Below are 21,458 nucleotides of genomic sequence, written 5' to 3'. Positions count from 1 at the left end.
AACTGTACAGTGCAGAGCAGATGGCACCACCATTCCCTCTTCTCAGGTGAGGAAATGGGGGTCTAGAGGATTTACTGTGAACTCTCTGAGGTTTGATAGTACATGATAGGGAGCTATTTAAATTCAGGATGTTTCCCTGTGAGCCCAGTGCTCTTTCCAAGGAAACACCCACTATTTTTTTTTTTTTTTTTTTTTTGAGGTAGGATCTTTCTCAGTTGCCTAGGCTGGAGTGCAGTGGCACAGTCATAGCTCACTGCAACTTCAACCCCTAGGCTTAAGCCATCCTCCCACCTCAGCCTCCTGATTAGCTAGGACTACAGGCATGCACCACTATGCCCTGCTAATTTTTAAAAAATTTTTTGTAGAGACAGGCTGTGTTTCCCAGGCTGGTCTTGAACTCCTAGACTCAAGCTCTCCCCACATAGCCTCTCAAATTCCTGGGATTACAGCCATAAGCCACTGCGCCTGGCCAACACTCACTATTTTGAAAGTTGTATTTGCTCTCTGGCCACAAGGCTCTACCTCATTTGTGTCTGAAGTTTCAACTCAGGCCTAGTCACAACAAAAGCTAAAAAGGTTAGCTTACCCCAGAAGGGACTGAGTTAGCTAAAGAGAACAATCTCTAATTAACCACTTACCCAGACCCTCCCTCCCACCTTCCCTCTGCCCTCTCCTGCTTCCTTCCTTCATCAAATAGTAAACTGTTAAACACCTCCTAAGTGCCAGGCAGTTTGGTAAGCACCAGGATTGCCCTCTGGTGCTCACAAAGCAGTGGTGATCACTGTGCGAGCTCACAGAGCACAGTGAAGTGTTCTAGACACACAGAACACTAAAGCGAAGCCACAGAAAGGGAAAGGGGCCCAGGAAGTCCTTCTCAGGCCCTGGGAATGTGCCTGACTGACCAGGTGGATTTCATTCATTTATTCAGCGAATAGTTAATGAGCATCTACTCTGCACTGGGCACTGTTCTAGGTGCTGAGGTTCATCAGTGCCCAAAGCAAAATAAGTGTCTGCCCTCAGGTTGCTTATACTCTTGTGAAATGTCTGGACGAGTAATTTACGTGGCTTTAGGCAGATCCTTTTCTAAAAGCTATTGCATTGCCCAAGTGGAATAACAGATCCTCGTAACAGCAATAACTGCTGTAGAGATATTTACATTCTGTATTATTGGGGCACAGAGCAAGGCAACAGCCAATGAAGTGAGACATAGACCAAACAACCAATGGCCATGAACAAACTAAATAAGTGGCCTCATTTCCTGAGGCTTCTGCTTCTGGAAGTCTGGAGGACCAGAAAGCCCTACTGCTGTAGAAGTTCTAGATGCAGGAAGGATCCTTTTCACAAGAGCGTAACCAAGACAGTCACAGGCTGCATCTGAAACCTGAAAAAACAGCCCCCATCGTGGTTCTGGGGGAGATTGTTCCTCCCCAGGCAAGCTCCCCTTCTTGTCTAAATTACTTCCAGCCAGATAAGGGGCAAAGATCAAATCTTTTCCAGAATGAATGTCTTTATGATGATACAGGGGAAGAAAAAAAAACAGTAGCCATCCATGCCCCCAAATAAACAAAGAAAAAGAAAAAAGAAAGATAACAGTCCTTATCTTTGAGTCCTCATTCACCACATAGAGTAAATCTGAGAACACCCGTAAGTAGGTGGACTTGACCGTCACAGTGGGAGAAGGGGCCACTCAGGGAGCACAGAGAAGTCACGCTTTGCTTCTGCTCTCAAGCCTTGTGGCATCCTACTTTAGTACCCTTTCATAAAATAGAGTGCTGATAGAAATTGGGATTTTAATTCTAGTTCCCTTTAACAGAATGTAGCAATTTGGGAGAAAACAGAGTGTTTATTCTTGAATTAGTGATGGTCGTTAAAAATAATAGCTATCGGCTTCAAAGGACAGAGAGATAAAGTTAGGAGCCGTGGTCAGTTGAAAGAAACATTTCTTGATTAGAGAGCTACAGCATACGCACAGGGCTTGGATAAACGTGGTCTTTTTCTGACCACTGAAAGAAAAGAAGCAAGACCTGTCCTAAAATTACCAAAAGCTGTTGCAATTAAAAAAAAAAAAAAAAAGTCCATGTTAATTAGAGAAAAAGAGAGAGACATTTTACAGAGTAAAGGAAGATCACATAGATGACCACGCCAAGGAGATGTGTAAAGTGTTGCAAAGTATCGTGGGGAAGAGGAAAAGGGCCATGAGTGAGACTCATGATTGTTAAAGGTTAGTGAAAGAAGTCTCTACTGATTCCGCAGTGTTTGCATTTCTCTGTTTTTTAAAATATGAAAATATGTATACACATTTATACAACGTAGTAAATGTGTATGCTTAGTTGCATTAATAAAGAACATATCCTGTCTTTCAAAAATAATCTAAATGGGCTGGGCACAGTGGCTCACGCCTGTAATCCCAGCACTTTGGGAGGCTGAGGCAGGCAGATCACCTGAGATCAGGAGTTCAAGACCAGCCTGACCAACATGGAGAAACCCCGTCTCTACTAAAAATACAAAATTAGCCGAACATGGTGGCACATGCCTGTAATCCCAGCTACTCGGGAGGCTCAGGCAGGAGAATCACTTGAACCCGGGAGACTGAGGTTGTGGTGAGCCAAGATCGCACCATTGCACGCCAGCCTGGGCAACAAGAGTGAAACTCCCTCTCAAAAAAAATATATATATATAAATGGTAAAATAAATTTCAAGGTCTAATGCCCATTTGAATGAATCTTTCTAGAGCCAATAAGTTCAGATTTCAAGGTTTCAATTCAGGCCCTACAGTTCACCCAGAAAGGCTAACATAGGTATAACCTGTGGCCTCCTAATTCCAAAGCAAAAATCACAGTATGATCAGGTATTTTGTTACTCTCTGATCATTTATCACTAAAAATCACACAGCTTCCATTTTCTTCTCTGTCAAAGCTTTATTATGATACATCATGCTGGTCTAAATCAGTGCTTCTCAGATTTTCATGTATATTTAAATGACATAGAATGTTATTGTTGAAACGCAGATTCTAATCCAGTAGACCTGGGGAAGGGCCTGAGATTCTGCATTCTGACAGGCTCCCAGGGGCTGCTTCTGCTGTTGCTGCACGCATGTGGACCACACAGTTAGTTCACTCGTCATCTCTGTTCCAGCCATCCCCACAACGTTTGAGTGAGGGAATACTCTGGAGCTATGGCCCTCAAAATTTCCAGTGCATCAATATCACCTTGGAAGCTTGTTGTAAAATGCAAATTCCAGGGCCTTGGCCCCAAAGATTCTGATTTGCTGCTGCCACCTCCCTATGTGGGTAGACCTGAGCTTGGTGGCATCAGGACCGTGCAGTCAGGGTCCTGCCATCTTCCCAACCTGGCCTCCAGCTTTTCTTGAAAATCTCCAGCTTTGATGGCCTTTCTCCTCTTCTCTGAATGTGCCATGCTTGCTCTGTATATTTGAACTTAAAAAAATCAAACCTGGAAAACTGCCCCCAAATCTTCCCAGTTTCCTGGTGACTCTCTGTATCTTTTTTTTTTTTTTTTTGAGACAGGGTCTTTTTCTGTCACCCAGGCTGGAATACAGTGGTGCAATCATAGCTCAGCTCACTGCAGCCTCGACCTCCCAGGCTCAAGTGATCCTACCAACTCAGCCTCCCAAGTAGGTAGGACTACAAACATGCACCACCACACCCGGCTAATTTTCGTATTTTTGTAGAGATGGAGTTTCACCGGGCTGGTCTCCAGCTCCTGGGCTCAAGCTATCTGCCTGCCTCGGCCCCCCAAAGTGTGGGGATTACAGGCGTGAGCCACTGCACCCGGCTTCCTTTTGTTCTTCAGTTCTCAGCTCAAATGTCACCTCCTCAGAGGGGCCTTCCCTGACCACCCAGGCTAAAGTAGTGCTGTCTCCCATAGTCTCCCTCTTTTTTTCCCCATAGTCTCTCTATTGCCTTCACAATCCCTGTTACTCTCTAGAATGATCTCGTCTGTGTGTTTGTTTATTGATTCACTGTCTGTCTTCCATGGGAGTAGGGGCTCCACCTGCCTTGTTCCCCCCACTGAATTCCCAGTACCTCACACAGTGCCAGAGAATTGAATGAATGAAAGGATGCATGAGTCCACCCAGGTTGAGAAGCAAGGTGTAGAATAAAATAAACAATGTCATGAGTTCTGGCCGTAGAAACTTCAGACTGCAGAGTGAAGCAGATGTGAGGGTTTAATGAGGAAAAGGATCAGATGAGTAGGAAAGGAATTGCTTTGCTTCCTTCAGGGTGTGGAAGAAAATTAAATTAGGAATAGAGGATGGCAGCATGTTGCAGCTTTCTCGTTCATGTGCTGTATAATACAACATTCTTTGTCCTTTTTCTGTGTCTGATTTTGAAATTATAAAAATACGTGCTCATGGTAGATAATTGGGGAAAGCAGAAAAATTTAAATAAGAAAATATAGATGGCATTGTCCTACCACCCACGGAGAGCTATGGTTTTCATTTTTGTGTTTTTCCTTTTAAAATACTTTCTATATTTTCAAATCTGTATATCTTACAGAATCCATACAGGGCACATAACATATAATTCCATGTTCTGCTTTTCTCTAATGCCTATAGTATCTTTACAAACATGTTTTTAAGTGATTGTTTAATATTCCATTATGTGGATGGAAATACATCATTAATTTTATTTATTTTACTCTATGTTCAGAAAAGCATTCTAACTTTGTGCTAGCTCTCTTTTAAATGGAATAGAAACATCTAATAAATGAATTTTTCCCTTGTTCAGAGTAGTGGTTCTCAACTGGGGATAATTTTGCCCCCAAGAGACATTTGGTCACTTCCAGAGACATTTTTGGTTGTCACAACTGGGGAGAGGAGGGCTGCTATTGGCATCCAGTGGGCAGAGGGCAGGGTTGCTACTAAACATCCCACAGCACACACAACAGCCCCCTAACATCAAAGAATTACCCAGCCCAAATGTCAATAGTGTCGAGGTTGAGAAACTCACTATCTAGGACAGTATCAGGGTTAATATTCAACATCCACTTAAAATTCAAATTAGCATGCTATCATTAAAAGTACAGGACTTTGCCCTGGGATTCTGCATTAGAATCGTGTCTCAGCTAATTAGAAGTCTAGTTACTAGAATCTAGAATAACTGAGTTACTAGAATCTAGAATAACTGATATTTTACCTGCATAATTCTTATTTTATTAGAAATTTAAAAATATCAGTTATTCCAGTGAAACTGGAAAGTGAAACTAGAGATTGTATTTTTAAAATTAAGCCCCAGGAATGGACTTACTGGTTCTGGAATTCATCCTCGATTGGGTCCATACTTTCATGTAAACATTGCTGCATAGAGAGGGTGTGAGGCCAGTCCCAGGCTATTAGTTGATCGAGCTCAGTAGAAAACACTTTCTAAGACACAGAAGTGATTTGGCCATTAGAGAAATTAGATCTCTAAATTCAAAAAGGAGTTTTGATGAGTGCTTAGTTAAGTGTGGATGTTTGGAATCGTGTTCCCTGAGCCTTTCCTTGAGTGGAGGTTTCACAACTTTATAGCTTTTGCAATATGTGAATTTGTTGGGGAATTCCACATTTAGTGGGCAAAATCACTGAAACCAGCCCCCTTCCCTTCTGTTGAGAAATGCGCTCATCCCTTTTATCCAAGACTTAGATCTTTGGGACTTTACCCGACCTTTACACAGAGACAATTGGTATTGAGACAATTTGTTATGGTATACCTCCTGAGTGATCCAAATACCACTGGTTCAATCCAGAACAAAGAGAATGTATGCGGTACCTTTTCTTCGATCAGATTCTTGCTGGGGTTTATTGTGAATGGAAGGGGCGTTTAACTTGGAAATGTTTGGAATTGTGTTTCAGATATTTAGAAGATTAAACAAAAAGTCTTCCCAAATGGGTGCTGGGTAAGAGATATAAAACTCAACAGAAATCAATAATTGCTGCCTGAGATGTAACAACGGAAATGCAATCTTTAGTTAACATGGACTCAGAATTTAGGGAGGGTGAACGTGGGCTAAGGTCAGTGATTCACGTCTTGAGATCGATTCGTGCCTCTGACTAGATCATCTCTGTGTGCTGCGCTTGTTGGCAGCTATGCCTTCTGCAGTATTTTATGGGGCTCATCTGCAGAGCCTCAGACTGGCAGTGAGGGGTCAGTGGAGCCTCACTTGCTATCGGATCATCTTCTGGGGGAAGGCATTTTCCCTTCTCCTCATCTCCTCTCCACAGGGTTGGCTGAAAACAAGAAGTTTTTCTGGGCTCTAATCCACAGCATCGACTAATGACACAGACGGTAGTATCATTTGGGAGGCCTGAGAGAAGAAGGGGGAGCTGGGGAAGAGAGACAGAGTCCTGAGACTGGAAGACAATTTAAAATAAGCAATCATGGGCTAAAAGAGAATATGTTGGCTATAAAATAAGTGCAAGAATAAAAGAGATGGATGGGAAGTCAATTCTCAGGTGCAGTATTTTATTTTTTCTGCTCTTAGTTGGCAACCTTTGGTTTCCAAATGCTCATTTTCTTTGTAATTTTCCATTAACACATTGATTCAAATGCTGAAAATGATATAGCTAATGCTTGAGATTTGCAAGGCTGTAGAAAGGCAGCACATTTCTCACTGGCAGGATATACATGTATGCAGACATAAAAATATACCAAAGCATGCAAGTGGCTGCACAAGAACTTACTTTCTGAAAACACACACCCACATACGATCCAACTGATGAAACTCCAGCTGGAAAGGACTGTAAACTTAGGCAGTGTGACAAATGGGATTTGCTCATAGTCAATTGAATCCCAGATTCAAACAGTTTGGACTAGAGTTGGCTTGTGTGGTATAGGTATTAAGAATAGGTGGTTGTAGGGAATAAACTTCAAAATGTGGACAAATGTGCTTCCAGCTTCAGAATTTCTCAAAATAATGACTCCAACTCAAGTAGAAATCTCCAAGTCAAATCTTGATTCAACAATTCATCTTTGATTCAACAATTACCTAGGCGGCATCTATCTGCCTGCCAGATACCGTGGCGATACCATGTGAATATGATATTAACATTGCCTTCAAGAATTAGAAGTCTAAGTGGGGCATAAGACAAGCTTACAAATAGTTGTCAAGTAAGTCATCAAGCCCTTGTTCAAACTGACTTTGCAATTCTATGTAAGAGCATTAGAATTGGTTCCTAAGATTTCTTTCAAATAGTTCCACTAGTGCAATGGGCCTCCCAGTAGAACAGAAAGTCCAGGTTGTGGTTAACACTTTACCTACCCATAAGCAATGGCGTCTGTTAGTTGGATTCTTTGTTAAAAACAAAGGGGGCTTTCTTATCAATGGAGTTGAAGGTAATATGATTCTAGAACTTTTAGCCCTAGAACAATTTTGTGTCACACTAAGAGAAACTCCTAGAAAGGGTAAGTGATCTGGCCAAGGTCATATAGCCTGTTATTTGAAAGAGCTGGGAGCAGAATGCAGGGTTGTAGATTTTGAGTTTTCTATGATCTTCCTGTTCTTGCATGCCTAATTCATAATAGAATTCATGCCTAGAAATCAAGTCAAAGATCTTTGCCGTACTGGGTTTATATGCTGAAAGATGCATCCTGATCCAGGCAGGAAAGACAGAAGAAGATTCTGTTGAAATAAACCATGTAAAGTGCACAGCAGAATGTGTGTCACATAAGAAAGTTCAATGAACATGAACTACTATCCTCATCTTCATCATCATGATTACTATCATCATTTTGTGTCTTACTTTAAGCAAATCCAATCTACAAAAACCTCTAGTTTAGACCAGGTGTGGTGGCCTACACCTGAAATCCCAGCACTCTGATAGGCCGAGGAGGAAGGATCACTTGAAGTCAGGAGTTAGAGACCAACCTGGGAAACATCATGAGACCTGTGTCTACTGAAATCAAAAAACAAAAAAACAAAAAAGGTAGCCAGGCATGGTGGCACACCCCTGCAGTCCCAGCTACATGGGAGGGTGAGGCAGGAGGATCACTTGAGTTTAGGAGTTTGAGGCTGCAGTGAGCTATAATCCAGCCACTGCATTCCACCCTGGATGACGTAGTGAGGACCTGTCTCTTAATAAAAAAGAAAAAGAAAACCTCTATTTAAAGAACTGGTAAATTTACTTCTCATAAAGATTCTTCACTTTACAAAGGCATCTTCAATAGTTTAAAATTTGATCTGTACTCTGAAAAATTTACACAACTGTAATACATTGTCAGGTAAAAGAAGATACATTTACTCTCAACTTGCCTGCATATTTGCATATGGCATGAGAAATGTTAATTAGATTTTCATTTGTATTGTCTACATGACAGTGATAATAAAAGATGTCCATGAAGTCTAGAAATATAGATATTATGAGTTGCTTTTATGACTGAAGATGTCTTTGACCACATTATTAAATATTTGTCTGTTTCCAGACTTCATGGGTACACTGTAGATCATAAACATAGTAAACAAGAATAAATTGCTTAAAACTTCGGAGGAATTCCTAATGTTTTGTGTGCTTGGCTTAAAAAAAAACACTTTTTTATGAGGGAATCTCTGTGATAATAAACAAAACCCCAAAAATTTACAGAGAAAGAAATCATTTTGACTTTATTACTCAATATTGGTTCTATAAACCATGACCAAATTATGACAAACTCTGACTCAAAGGAGGATTGAGCTATTTAGTTTGAGTTAGTTTAATATGTTCAGAACTGGGCAATTTTTTTTGTTTGTTTTTCTAAACTTTGTCCTTCTCCAAAGTTTTACAATTAAATCATCAGGGCTAATTTTTCTTAGGCATTTCTGAGCTCTACAATATGGAGAGTTTTATCCCATAGAGTTTTTCTTTTAGTCTCCTTCCTCACATTCATGCTGGAACTAAAAACAATTTTAAGGATAATGTTTTAAAATAAAACTCTAGGCCGGGCGCGGTGGCTCACGCCTGTAATCCCAGCACTTTGGGAAGCCAAGGCGGGCGGATCACAAGGTCAGGAGATCGAGACCATCCTGGCTAACACGGTGAAACCCCGTCTCCACTAAAAATACGAAAAATTAGCCGGGCGTGGTGGCGGGCGCCTGTAGTCCCAGCTACTTGGGAGGCTGAGGCAGGAGAATGGCGTGAACCTGGGAGGCGGAGCTTGCAGTGAGCCGAGATCTCGCCACTGCACTCCAGCCTGGGTGACAGAAAGAGACTCTGTCTCAAAATAAAATAAAATAAATAAATAAAATAAAACCCTAAAAAAAAAAAACACAGAACAGATTACTTTCTAGTTTGGCTCTTAATATGATCAGGGGATTATCTGTAGGTATGGAAATACGGGGCTATTTCTCAATTTTCTGTGCTCAAATTAAACTGGTTTCCAGGTTCTGCAATGACAAAATCATAGCCTGGGTGACCATCTGCCTGGTCAATAAGTGGCCAGCATTGGCCTGAGTCAGCTAATTGTGCATAATTGGGATTATGTCGCAGGAATTGCAGTCCCCTCTCCAGACAAAGAAAATCACATTTGTGCTGTTTCAGGTGACCACTGATCTCTCCTGGCCAGTGACAGCAGAAACTTGGGTTGTTGCAAAGTCTGTCTCTGCAGACGGCCAGGACGGTAGGAATGATCAATTCTGGGATAAGCACGAGACAACAAGCAGTGAGGGAGGGGAAAAAGGAGAAGGGGGCTGGAAAATAAGAACATCATCAGGGGGAAAAAGTCTAGTGCTGGAAAAATTATTGTCACCCAGCTTTTAGATCCTGAAATACAGGCACATTTATTGTCTGATTCCTGTATTTGTACTGCAGAATCTGCAATGATTTTGCAATGGTTCTGAAATGAATCAAGTCAGATACCTTGGGGGCCAAGCAGGAGCATGACAGCCAACCCTCAGCAAGCAGGTGACTGGTTGTTGTGTTGGAGCAGCACTCTTCACCCGGGGTCTTGGGGAGAGATTGTGCTCCAGTGGCACCAGAGCAAGGGCCTGGAGCTGTAGCAGCAGCAGCAACGGGAGCAGCAGCAGCATACCGGGGACAACAGCTGTTGGTGGTAAACAGGTGGAAGGCTGGAATAAAAGTCCTGTTCCCCAGCCATGATATTATAGCAGAAGAGGAACAGGGAGTTTCAGCATTCCCCAAACCCATTTAGAGAGAATGTCAAAGAAACTGTGGTTGATGCAGTTACAGCAGCACTGTAAATTCTGAAAAGAAAAAAGTTGGTGCAGCCTCAGCCCAAGGTCCCTCAAACTCAGCAACATTGTCATTTGGGGTTGGACATTCTTTGTTTTGGAGGCTGGTCTGTGCCTTATAAGATATTTAGCAGCAACCCTGGCCTCTACTCACTAAACACCCGTTGCACCCCTTCTGCCTCTTCCCTGCCTTCCAGGTAGTGGCAACCCAAAACCAGAAAGAGCCTTATCAGCACTTGGATTACCTGGGGAGTCACGCCTTCCTTGACCTGGCATGGTGTGTGTGCCCGTGTTCACATGTAAGGGTTTACATGTGGCTGTCCTGTGTTCTACTGACTACCTGAGAATGTTCCAGGAGTCAACCAGTTCTTGTTTTAAGTCAGTCCAAATGCACGGGTGCAAAGGCCACAGGTGGAGCCAGAAGGTGTACAAACAGGCTGCCCATCTCAAGCCCTCAGAGAAATTGCTGTGGCTGAGACACCAGCCTGTGACTTCCAGGCTGACCCTACAGAGCAAATCACTCCCAGATCCACCTGCTCACCCGATACCTATTAGGTGATGGTCACTATTTCTCAGGACACAGAGGGAAGAAAGCCAAACGAAGTTGCATCCTTTAGGGGACATACATTCCAGAAAGTGGAGGCAGCACAGAAATGTATGGATAATTTCAGGGAGCCTGGCCTTCCTCTGGCTTAGACTCCTGCAGAAGCTATGAAGCTCCAGCTTTGGGGTCCTCACCCACCAAGCCCCCTCTAAGACTTGGGAACGATCTTAGCAATGTGTTCATACATTTTTATGAAATTTGCAAAAGTATGATCATTTTTCTTGAAGAGAGCCTCTCCTCCAAATTGCATAAGCTACAGACCCCAGAAAACCAGAATCTCTCCCTGATTTTCAGCTTCCTGTACATTATAGAATTGAGTCCTACTCGAAATATATCAAGAAGGAGAATGAGAAACATGCATCCACTTTTAATTCACTGACAGTGCAGCGTAAAGAATACAGCATCATTCACAAACAAAGGAATGAGAAAACAAATTGCAGCTTGCCCATTGCATGGGGTGAATAGTAGGGTGCTGAGTGCAGGGACCTGGTTGCTCATATTCACACACCCTAGAGTAGAGGAAGCAGTAGGAACCCGGACCTCCTCACCAGAGGGCTGGGGAGGGAAGCTGCAGTCTCTGGTTGGGAGGAGACGAGCAGCTGGCCAAAGGCCCCTTTGTAGAAACTGGCCATGCTCTTCCTCTGGGCGGGAGGCTCCAGACCGGAGCTCCGGGCCTGCCCCTGGCTTTCTTCTGGCCATTGTGAGCGTATATTGATCAGGCCGGGAAGCAATAGGCCTGCAGCAGCTGAAGCTCTAGGGTGGGCCGCATTGATCGGACCCCCGCCCCAGGATATTTATAGGATGGGCTGGGCTAGCAAATAATCGGGGAGAGCTTGTTTAACGAGGGTTCAGGGTGCTCTTCGCTAGCTGGTTAACTTTAAGTATTGGAAATGGAATTGATGCGCACATAATAATATTATGATTCATACAAACCACTTCTCAGGCAACTCAATATATTTCATTACCTCCTTTCTAGCAAATGTATTGATTTCTGTTTTGCGGTTTTATAACACAATTTCAAGGCTGTTGTGGGTTTAATGAGCCGTGTTCTTATGATGTTTAAAAAGATTTGAAGCTATTGTTGAAATAAATATTATGGATCACCCCCTCCTGAGGCCCCCTTCCTTCTCCCGGCTCTCCTCCCTCCTCGCCCCCACCCCCATCCTGCCCCCTCCCAGGCCCGGGCGGAGTCGTCCGCAGAAAGCCGGGGGCTGCAGCTTCGCGGCCCTTTGTGGCCCAGATCAAAGGACCCGAGCGCCACAAAGGCGGCCCCACTCCGGCCGCGCGGCCACACACAGCCGCACCTGCAGCGCAGCCAAATGTCATTGTCGCTTCTGCGGGGCGAGCGCGGGGGACGCACCTCGGAGACGGCAGATGACTCTAATAACGCTTGATGGGAATTGATGGGGAAGGAGGCGCGCGGTGCCCAGGGCTTTTTATTAGCTGCCTCGACTTCTCGAGCCTCAGCCCGAACGTCTGCACCTGTGCACCCCCTTTCTCTCGGCCTTTATGGAAGTTGACAGATTTTATTAACTTTAAGGAAGAACTTTCCAGCGTGCGCAGGGCCGCAGTTTATTTTGTATTCATGCGAAACGGAAACCGAAAAACCCACGTTTACATATTTACCGGCCTCCGTGACCTCCCTCTGGGGCTCCACAAGTCACGCTGCAGATTAATTTTGTCGTAAAATTGACTGGTGTACTAAGGGACGTTGGGAGTTAGGGGGATGTTGTTGGATGTGAGGATTTTTTTTTCCAATGGGAGAAAGCTGTATTCAATTATCTAATATCTCCAAGGAACCCCCCAAAGACTTTCCAAATCGTGCAGAAATTGGAATTCTTTTTAAAAACGTTTGCTCGTGGCGAGAGAGCATTTGTAGGCAACCCAAGTAGGCTCCGCTCACAGCAAGGTTCCCCATATCTTTCTGATGACCTAGAAACAAAAGCAGGCACCAGAAGCATCTTCGAACTTTGTGAGAGTTGGTGCCCCTTGGAGGTTTGGGAATGGGGGCTCATGCATGTGTTCTGCTCGGACGCTGGGGCTAAGTCCCAACACATTTGAAAGAACAAATTATGAATCATGTAATAAAATGATATGCTTGGTCAGGGAAATATTGTTACATAACCCAACACAGTTGTATAACTTCCACACTCTCACTATTGGGAAGAGCCTAACTGGGGCAGAGGATTAAGATTTTGCTTATATTCATAGTTATCCATGGCTCTCCGAGTGCTTCCAGGTTTTATGTCTCATGACAAATGGAAGTCCACGGCTATGAAAATTCATGTGATATTAATGGCCAAGTGTTGAAAATTCAGCCACAGAGTCAGCTGGGTATACTGCTTATTAGCTTAAAAGCACAAAGCTTTCTGGAGCTTCTTTTTGTGAGCCAGATAAACTTCAGATGAACTGAGGATCATTTTGCAGGAAACTCTGAAGTTGAGCAATAATAGAAAGTAGTTAGTAGAATATTACACTTTTCATTTGGGCAAACAGATGGGATGCCTGCTTTTAGATTTAATCAGGGGCTGACAGACAGGTAGGACGCTGGCATATTTTAGTTGGAGTCTCTTTCTTTTCAGGAAAGAATGAAACTACTTAATATTCAGTGTATCCTCCCCCCATCACCCACCCAGCCCCACTATTCCACAGTACCTCGTGATCTCTCACGCCTTTTTCTCATTTCTGATGACATTACAAAGTACAAAGGTCATCTAACTGCAAGCAAATCCATTTCTTAACATATTTTTCACTCTATTCTTCCCTTACAAAAAAAAATTATAGAGGTGTGCAGTGTGTGTGTGTGTGTGTGTGTATGTGTGTGAGTGTATATATATATATGGTTAAAAAAATAAAACAAGGGCTGTTAAATCACCAAGAGCACACCCAAATCTCCATTTACATAGACACAGACATAAATAAACGATTTAACAATTTGGGAGTCATGAGTCTCTGACCTCATGCTTTCTCAACTAACCTTTTTAAAAGATTTTGATATCAATTGTTTCTCTTTTTTCCCCAGAAGCATAATACATGGTAACCTTAGCATGCACAATCTGTTTCAACAGAGGGATACAGACAAGTGCAACCAATGGTGGATTTTAATGTCATGGTAGAGCTTATATTACCTTGCTCGAAACAAAATCTCCCCCCCACCCCCTTCAAATGCAAGTCCCTTGACACCCGCTTTGGAGATCATTTGTTATGCAGAGTTTCGTGAGGCAATCAAAATTAATTCACAGTGATCTTTTCACCCAGAGCTTCCAGCTTCTAATAATGGTCTTTCTCAACAGGTGTTCATTGTGGCAGTCTGACTTCAAATCGCCAGACTAAAGGTTTTATTCTTTAGTCATTTCTTTTTTAATCTCGAACTTGTAATTTACTAATCTGCAGCAGCTGCCAAGAAGGGCGCAGCTGCTTACTGAGAGGGGAAGTGTACCTCCGAGGAGGCAAGGGCAGGGAAGAACTTCACTTCCAGAGGAAGAGGAGGAAGAAATTGAAATTCATGGCCTGGAGAGAGGGTACAGTCCTGGGACTGGAGACCTGACATTGTCTCCACATTACTTTTCTCTGAGGCTGGTCCAAAATTGGTGACACCTGGTTCAGATTCCTTTGGACAGCTTCAGAAATAGGCTGGATTATGCACAAGTGCATAGAGAAGGGATTTTTAATAACAGCAACCACAACCACCAGATAAATACTATGCAGAAGAAAGGGACTTTTAGAAACTTGTATTTGTCCATTGGGCCAGTTTAACTAGCTCTTGCTAACACACTGTCTTTGTCGACTTTCAAATCTGCCTCCTTTTAAGGTAACTTTAAAGAGAGATGGGAGGAATTAAGTTTTACTGCAGAGATTCTTGGATTTCATGGCTCATCAGTATCATGTTGGCTGAGGGCATGTGAGAAAGCATGAATCTAGGCTCCTGATTTCCAAATTGCTAGAACTGAAGATTCCAGAGCCCCAGCTCCAGAGCTTCTGTTGTGGTGGATCTTGGCACAGGGCCTGGGAATATGCATTTTAACAAGCACCATGAGGTTCTGATGCATGTGTTCTGGTTTAGTGGGTAACCCACAGAGAAAATCGAGAGGCCTCGATTCCCTTTGATCACAGTTAGTTGTTCCTCTTGCCTCAGTAATCCGATCTCTACAATGGGTTCTTGCTCTTCAGTCTCTTCTCAATCACATGGTTCTCAGAACTCAGCCTCTGAGCAGGTACACATGGGCAGGGCACGGTTCTAGCTAACAGGTGGCTTTCTTCCTAAGGAGATAACATACATATCTTGTACAGAGGGTAGATGAGGTCATCAAGAAGTGACCACCTTTGCCATGCAGTAATTCTTGGCCTCTGGTTTCTTTTGCAAATGATGCCTGCAGCTTGTTTATTAACTCTGGGCTGATCTCTGAGGCTATCTCCTGGCAGAGACAGAAATGGGGACTTTGGACAAAGATTGAAACTGAAGTAAATCCTCCCTGACATGTGGAGACCTGGGGCCCACTGAGGGTTAAAAGAACATTTGGATGCATCACTTGTAGCCCTCAGCCTTGTCATAGACTAGAAGCCAGCTTTCCACAAGGGGTCAGAACGGAAGGAGGGTGAAGCTCAGATTCCTGTCTGCCCCTAGACTTCCAGAAAGAAAATTTGGATTCTTTCTGTATTTAGGAGTACACATAGACACAAGCAGCTTCAGAGTCAAACCAGAAGTCACGTGAGAATCCCAAGCTACAGTGGAGAGTCTCAAAATGCTGGGCTCTCAAGGATTTATTGGAGACCTCATTGTGTTGTCGGCCACCCCTTTCCTGAGGCCATGCCTCCACGGAAAAATTGTCATTTGAGAGACAGGTTGTCCCACTAACAGGGCTCAGGATATGATTTCTCCTTGGCCTTTTAGTTTGGTTGTTCCCTTGTGAAGGGCTCTCCTGGATCCCTTCAAAACCTAATTATGGCTGTAAAAACTGTCCAGAGAGCAAAGCAGTGCTTATGTGGATGTTGGGCAGTGTCTGCTCTGGCACATTTGTTCACGGGTGGGCCAGCCAAGCAGCTCGGCACTGATGGGCATTGATTTTGTAATATCTGAGCAACTTCACTGGTTCTGTTCTCATAGACTCTCTTTTGTTTTGGAGGGAGGGAGTGAGAAGGTTTCTTGAGCTCCAAAGACCAGATAAGCCTCTCTCTTGCCAGTAGCCTATGGATACAAAATTATTGTTTCCCAGTCTCATTTTTGTGTTGTACGAAGCAACCCTCATATATTTCAAATCAGAAAGGATGCTCACCAGCTTCTCTGAGAAAATGTGTTTTTATTCTTGTCCTCAGTGGAGGCCGTCCTAGGGTTGACATTGCCTAAGGACACCACAAAGAGGTTTCTAAGTGGGAATTGCCATGCCAGCTGCCATGCAGCTTTCAGGACTTGGGTACTGAATCTTCACCCCAGTGTGAAGATTCTAATTTCCTGCTCAACAGGATGTATTTGTGCAACTTATTAATACAGAAATACATACTTTATTATTATATCCCAACCCCACACATGGAAGGTACCAGAAAAGATTACCTTCACTTAACAAATGAGGAAGCCAAGGCCCAGAGAGGAGAAGACTCTTGCTCAAGGTCACACAGCAAACTTGAGACAGAGTATATTGCTCAGAGGGTAGGAGTCATCTTTGACCTATGCATCAGAAATTTGAATCTGTTGAACTATGAAACACTGGTGGAGCTAATAGACACTAAGAAAATAATTACACAAAACTATTTATAGTCATGGTAAATAATGTGGAGACAGACTCCAAGGTGTTACATAAGGACTTGCCCAAGCATGAGGAGAGGATGGACCCATTAGGGTAGGGTGGGTGTATCAGGCAGGTTAGGTTAGGTTTTGCTGTGTAACAAATAGCCCTCAATCCTCATGGGGTTAACAGGAGCTATTTATTTCTCTCAAGTAGGTCAGAAGGGACATTCTGCTTCTTACATTCACTCAGAAACAGAATGAGAGGGGCTTCATCTCAACCCTGCTTCCACAGTCACAGGGGAAATAAAAGCATGTTTCTTCCTATAGGCAACACAAGTCACTCTGTCCACATTTCATCCCCAGTTGAAGTCACATGGCCACACCCAACTTGAAGGAGAATGGGAATGGGCAATCCCCCATGCGCCTAGAAGGAGGAGATCCAGAACGCCTGCTGCATAGATTTAGAGAAGGCTTTTCTGGTTTAGCTGAGATCTGAATTGTGTGAAAGACTTAACTAGTGACAGGCTAACATGAAGCAAGAGTGGAGGAGGGGTTAGGAAGTGGTGACAGCCCCTGGGCAGGGGAATTCTAACCTAATGGAAGAGCAGAAAGAAGCCCGAGGAACCAGAACCCAGACCGCAGTAGCCCCCATCCCAATAAGGCATGGCCAGCATACGGGCCAGGTGCGGTGTCTCATGCCTATAATCTCAGCATTTTGGGAGGCCAAGGTGAGAAGATCACTTGAGCTCAGGAGTTCAAGACCAGCCTGGGAAACATGGCAAAAACCCATCTCTACAAAAAATACAAAAATTGGCTGGGCATGGTGGTGTGTGCCTGTGGTCCCAGCTACTCAAGAGGCTGAGGAAAGAGGATCTCTTGAGTCCAGGAAGATGAAGCTGCAGTGAGCCATGATTGTGCCACTGTACTTCAGCCTGGGCAACAGAGTGAGACCCTGTCTCTAAATTAATTAATTAATTGGAATTATTTTTTAAAAATTTAAAAATAGAAGCCAGCATAAGACTGTTAATCTCTATGCCAGGGGCAGGAGAGAAGCCATGCTGAGTTTTTTACTTTATTTTAAAGATTTCAGGCCGGGCACAGTGGCTCACGCCTGTAAACCCAGCACTTTGGGAGGCTGAGGCGGGCAGATCATGAGGTCAGGAGATCGAGACCATCCTGGGTAACACGGTGAAACCCCGTCTCTACTAAAAAATTTCAAAAAAATTAGCCTGGCGTGGTGGCAGGCACCTGTAGTCCCAGCTACTCAGGAGGCTGAGGCAGGAGAATGGCGTGAACCTGGGAGGTGGAGCTTGCAGTGAGCCGAGATCGTGCCACTGCACTCCAACCTGGGCTACAGAGTGAGACTCTGCCACAAAAAAAACAAAATAAAATAAAAAATAAAGATTTCAGTGTTTAATGTTTATCAAATTTCATCTCTACAGCTAGCAGGATAATAGATGAGTTAATGGAACTCAGACCACATTTAAGAGAATGTTTATTGGGCAATCCCAATTACACCACAAACCAAACAACTTCTAGCATTTCCCGTGTTTGTACTTTCTTCATTTTCACCTTTGCCCAAGTCATCTGGTTTGTCATGGACACCATTGTGTGGGCAGTGATGGAATAGTGTCCTGAGAGTGAGACCAGAGAATCTTCAACAGACACATTGGCGACACATCTTTGCCAGAGGCCACATTACCCAGGTCTCCAGCCTGCCTCTCTTGATCCTTGGCCCACTGTGGTTTTTGGTTAAAGGATTAAAGTAAGGACCTGCCCTGGTACAGCCTGGTGTATTATCTCCAAACTGATGAACGTGGAATTTGTGCTGGCGTTCAGTCAATCCTGTAATGCATTCTGACACCATAAATGGTTCATTTTCCTTCTGCTCAAAGTGGATGGTGCCCTGCCCCAGGCTCTGGCCCTTCAACATGCACACGACCTTCATCATTATGACTCCAGGGGTCACACTGTGGTCTGGGCTCTGAGAGGTGTGAGGGACACAGGAGACACTGCAGGAGATGGCAGCACATGCTGACTTTCAAATCATGAGCCTGTAACACAGATCACTTTGGCTTCAATATAGGAACAGGTAGGTAAGGAGAGGGGCTGCAGGCAGTGGACACTTCTGTATTGCATCAGGCTCAGGAGGTGGGGAGAATGCCCACTATATTAGAAGGAAACTGTGAGCCAGAGAAGGTTAAAGGACTTTGCCCAAGAGTTGCAGTTAGCAAGTGGCACAGCCAGGATTTGAACCCTCTGTCTCAAACTCCAACCTTGCACGGTCCTTGCCGTATTCACCAGTGGCCTCCCCGCTGGTGCTGGAAGAATTTTCAGCATCCTACCTTCTCCCTTAGCACCTCACGGGGCCAGACTCACATTTGCAAGGCCCATTTGAATTTCATCGAATTAAATCTCTGGCCAAAGCGAGTTATTGTGTCCAGATTCCCAACTGTTGAGGGGCTCCTCTGTGCCAAGTGTCTAACAAAACTTCCAAAAGATGGTATTTGTGTGTCAACAAGGGTGAAGTGTTGGGGACCTCAAACAGAAGTTTCAGAAATGGCTACTGGAGAAAGCCGAGAAGCTTTTCCCTTCCTGAGCCCCCTTTTCTCAATTAGCATGCAAAAACATTTTTAAAGAAATAACCTTTACTAATAAAATGCTATAATCTCAATAAGACATTTCAGCAGGGGAATTATTAGATATTAATTCATGCCTAGTTGCACTGACAGCTCTCGGCCATCAACGTTAGCCTAATAGCACACTAGGTGAGAATTAATATGCCATAATTCATGCTCTGTCATGCATTATTGCTTAAATAAGATACATGAAGAATAACCTATTCTGGTGAAATAACTGGTATCCTTAGAGTTCTCCTGGCCAAGTTATAAATAGTTATGTTAGGATCCAGAATTTTTTTGTATTACTAAATTTGAAATAAATTGTAGATATGTATCTTCATCTGTAATTACCGTGAACATTTTTCTTAAGTACTAACATTAAGTTCAGTCATATTCCATGTTTTAAAATTGAACTTAAGCAAAATCACATAATTTTCTTGAGACCAAAATAGAAATTTCTTTCCCCCATATATAATTGTATCTGGTACTTTGGCATACTGTAGCTCATAGAGGCTATGACTTAGGAGCAGCAGAATGGGCCTGACTTAGAAAGGTACAAAATAGAAACGGGGGAGTGTCAGGGGCCTGGAGGACACTCCATTTGTGTTAATGAGGAGTTTGTGTCTCTCTGGACAATTATAGTTACTCATGAGTGCCTATGGTTCTCCTAGCAAGTGGGGAGTAGGGAAGTGGGAGGCAATTTCTGTCCTGCAGAAGCTTCGAGCCTCCTGGAAGGAACTGGATTGATGTAGATGACACAGTAACCTTGTCCTCATCAGGTAACAGGTGAAAAAATGTCAAGACATGAAGAGGAAGACCACGGAGTGAACTGAAAGAATTCTGTATACTAAGTGATAGACTTACAAAGTTATGAGATAAATTGGAAATGGAATCATTCATGCATTGATCATATTTTTATTTGATTTTTTTAGAGATGGGGTCTTGCTCTGTCACCTAGGTTGGAGTGCAGTCGTGCAGTCATGGCTCACTGCACCCTTGAACTCCCAGGCTCAAGCCATCCTTCTGTATAGGTGGAGCCACAGGCGCCACCACCACACCTGGCTAATTTATTCTAGTTTTTGTATAGATGGGGTCTCCCTATGTTGCCCAGGCTGGATCCTATATTTATTGAACACCTACTTTATGCCAGTCCCTGTGCTGGACACTTAGCACACAAAGAAGCTGGCAGTCCGGTGGGGGACATGGACACTTATCTATGATGCGACAGGATGCAAGCCAAAGCCAGGTGATGACAGAGCTCAGAAGAAAGCCATGCCTATCTCAGACTGGCAATGGGTAAGTTGATCAAAGAAAGCTTCCTGGAAGAGGTGATACCTGAGATGAATCTTAAAGGATGAGGAGAAATGAGCCAGGTAACAGATAGGGGTGAGGTGCAACACGGCAACAGATGTCAATAGAGAAATTGCAAACAGAAGCCAGATAGTGGCAGATCTCGCAGACCACGGTAAAGGGCTTGCATGTTGTCCCAACATGATTAATTTTTTCCTTCAGATCCAGCTACCAGAATTTGGTACCAACATCTCCATTGCAGGAGAAGTCAGGGCAAAAGCTCCAAACTTGGGAGTTATCCACATTTGAAACCTAGAACATCAGAGTTTCAAGGGTTATTAGAGATTGTCTTATTCATCCTACCACCACCCATTTTAAAAATGGAGAAGCTAAGTTCCAGGAAGGGGAAGGACCTTATCAAGATTACAACAGATCTCTGGGATCCTTTTCCAGATGGTTTCTTCCTTTTAGTGGAAGGTTTTCCATTTGAACGATCAAATAAGGGAACTGACTACGTAAGCAGAGGAGGGTTAGCCTAAGTGGAGAAATGAATGGCTTACAACAACGTTTTCTAGACTTCAGGCATTCTCCATCAGCATTCATAAATTTTACCATGATCAATGACCTGATATTTTTAACTGACTCCATTTTTTTTGCTTTAATGCATTATTCAAAAGAAAATGCTTACATCAATTCCATAAATGGAAGTTGACCTTCTTTCGCTATACAAAGATGCAAACCTGAAAATTAACTCCATGGACGTCATCCTAAAATTCTAGCCAGATATGGTTGCTCACCTGAGGCCTACTCTCTCCTTTTTAAACAGAAAGAGCATCAAATTTTGGAGAGGTGCTAAAGATATATTAGCACCAAATTGAGGCTTTCTGCTTGTTTTTATATGATTGGAAGAAAACAGAAAAATGATTTTTTTTTTTTACTGTGTGATTCAAGTTTATTAAGTAATGTCCCCCAGTATCATCTAAAATATGTCATGCTTTAAAAAATACTGGACTAGAAGAGGTGAAATAAAATGTGTTATCACCAAATGCCCCAAAGATGG

The sequence above is a fragment of the Gorilla gorilla genome, chromosome 18 (assembly GCF_029281585.2).
Source record: "Gorilla gorilla gorilla isolate KB3781 chromosome 18, NHGRI_mGorGor1-v2.1_pri, whole genome shotgun sequence".
NCBI lineage: Eukaryota > Metazoa > Chordata > Mammalia > Primates > Hominidae > Gorilla > Gorilla gorilla.
Note: the sequence above shows the minus strand (reverse complement) of the source record.